The sequence below is a fragment of the Palaemon carinicauda genome, chromosome 21 (genome assembly GCF_036898095.1).
Source record: "Palaemon carinicauda isolate YSFRI2023 chromosome 21, ASM3689809v2, whole genome shotgun sequence".
Taxonomy (NCBI): domain Eukaryota; kingdom Metazoa; phylum Arthropoda; class Malacostraca; order Decapoda; family Palaemonidae; genus Palaemon; species Palaemon carinicauda.
Genome location: NC_090745.1, coordinates 112,117,838 through 112,120,337, shown reverse-complemented (window position 1 = coordinate 112,120,337; position 2,500 = coordinate 112,117,838). Strand labels below are relative to the sequence as shown.

The following is a 2,500-nucleotide window of genomic DNA, read 5'->3' as shown; positions in this document are numbered from 1 at the left end:
GTCATATTGGGTACATGGTTTGTTTTGGTCCCAGAGATTGGACAGGTTCTTAGATAATACTGGATACATGTTTTAATTTTTTTTATCCCAGAGATTGGACGGGTTCTTAAATCATACGGGGTACATGGTTTGTTTTGGTCCCAGAGATGAGACAAGTTCTTAAGTCAGATTGGGTACAGGGTTTGTTTTGGTCCCAGAGATTGGACGGGCTCTTAAGTCGTAATGGGTACATGGTTTGTTTTGGTCTCAGAGATTGAACGAGTTCTTAAGTCATATTGGGTACATGGTTTGTTTTGGTCCCAGAGATTGGATGCGTTTTTAAATCATACAGGGTACATGGTTTGTTCTGGTCCCAGAGATTGGACGAGTTCTTAAGTCATACTGAGTACATGGTTTGTTTAGGTCCCAGAGATTGGATGAGTTTTAAATCAAAGGGGTACATGATTTGTTGTGGTCCCAGAGATTGGACGGGTTCTTAAATCATACTGGGTACATGGTTTGTTTTGGTCTCAGAGATTGGACGGGTTCTTAAGTCATATTGAGTACTTGGTTTGTTTTGGTCTCAGAGATTGGACTGGTTCTTAGATAATACTGGATACATGTTTTAATTTTTTTTATCCCAGAGATTGGACGGGTTCTTAAATCATACGGGGTACATGGTTTGTTTTGGTCCCAGTGATGGGACAAGTTCTTAAGTCAGATTGGGTACAGGGTTTGTTTTGGTCCCAGAGATTGGACTGGTTATTAAATCATACTGGGTACATGGTTTGTTTTGGTCCCAGCGATGAGACAAGTTCTTAAGTCAGATTGGGTACAGGGTTTGTTATGGTCCCAGAGATTGGACGGGCTCTTAAGTCGTAATGGGTGCATGGTTTGTTTTGGTCTCAGATTGGACGGGCTCTTAAGTCATAATGGGTACATGGTTTGTTTTGGTCTCAGAGATTGAACGAGTTCTTAAGTAATATTGGGTACATGGTTTGTTTTGGTCCCAGAGATTGGACAGGTTCTTAGATAATACTGGATACATGTTTTAATTTTTTTTATCCCAGAGATTGGACGGGTTCTTAAATCATACGGGGTACATGGTTAGTTTTGGTCCCAGAGATGGGACAAGTTCTTAAGTCAGATTGGGTACAGGGTTTGTTTTGGTCCCAGAGATTGAACGAGTTCTTAAGTCATATTGGGTACATGGTTTGTTTTGGTCCCATAGATTAGACAGGCTCTTAATTCATAATGGGTACATGGTTTGTTTTGGTCTCAGAGATTGAACGGGTTCTTAAGTCATATTGAGTACTTGGTTTGTTTTGGTCTCAGAGATTGGACGAGTTCTTAAGTCATATTGGGTACATGGTTTGTTTTGGTCCCAGAGATTGGATGGGTTTTTAAATCATACAGGGTACATGATTTGTTCTGGTCCCAGAGATTGGACGAGTTCTTAAGTCATACTAAGTACATGGTTTGTTTAGGTCCCAGAGATTGGATGAGTTTTAAATTAAAGGGGTACATGATTTGTTGTGGTCCTAGAGATTAAACGGGCTCTTAAGTCATAATGGGTACATGGTTTGTTTTGGTCTCAGAGATTGGACGGGTTCTTAAGTCATATTGGGTACATGGTTTGTTTTGGTCTCAGAGATTGGACGAGTTCTTAAGTCATATTGGGTACATGGTTTGTTTTGGTCCCAGAGATTGGATGGGTTTTTAAATCATACAGGGTACATGGTTTGTTCTGGTCCCAGAGATTGGACGAGTTCTTAAGTCATACTGAGTACATGGTTTGTTTAGGTCCCAGAGATTGGATGAGTTTCAAATCAAAGGGGTACATGATTTGTTGTGGTCCCAGAGATTGGACGGGTTCTTAAATCATACTGGGTACATGGTTTGTTTTGGTCCCAGAGATTGGACGAGTTCTTAAGTCATAATGGGTACATGGTTTGTTTTGGTCCCAGAGATTGGATGAGTTTTTAAATCATACGAGGTACGTGGTTTGTTTTGGTCCCAGAGATTGGACGAGTTCTTAAGTCATACTGAGTACATGGTTTGTTTTGGTACCAGAGATTGGATGAGTTTTAAACCATACGGGGTACATGATTTGTTGGGGTCCCAGAGATTGGACGGGTTCCTAAATCATACTGGGTACATGGTTTGTTTTGGTCCCAGAGGTTGGACGAGTTATTAAGTCATATTGGGTACATGGTTTGTTTTGGTCCCTGAGATTGGATGGGTTTTTAAATCATACGAGGTACATGGTTTGTTTTGGTCCCAGAGATTAGACGGGTTCTTGAGTCATACTGGGTACATTTTTAATTGGTAAAAGAATAGTGTAGGGGGAAAGACGTATTTTTAATTGGTAAAAGAATAGTGTGGAGGAAAGGATGTATTTTTAATTGGTAAAATAATAGTGTAGAGGGAAGAAGGTTTTTTTAATTGGTAGAAGAATGGTGTAGAGGGAAGGACGTATTTCTAATTGGTAATAGAATAATGTAAAGGGACGGACGTATTT

General features: G+C 40.0%; 2 protein-coding genes across 4 annotated transcripts in view; one reads left to right on the top strand and one right to left on the bottom strand.

Moving 5' to 3' along the window:
* The window catches only part of LOC137614745 (uncharacterized), a 112,403-nt gene that overhangs the window by 67,347 nt on the left and 42,556 nt on the right, over positions 1 to 2,500 (top strand). The gene's annotated exons all lie outside the window — the stretch shown is intronic.
* Positions 1 to 2,500, bottom strand: part of LOC137615410 (nose resistant to fluoxetine protein 6-like) — a 33,533-nt gene that overhangs the window by 25,002 nt on the left and 6,031 nt on the right. The window lies entirely within an intron of this gene.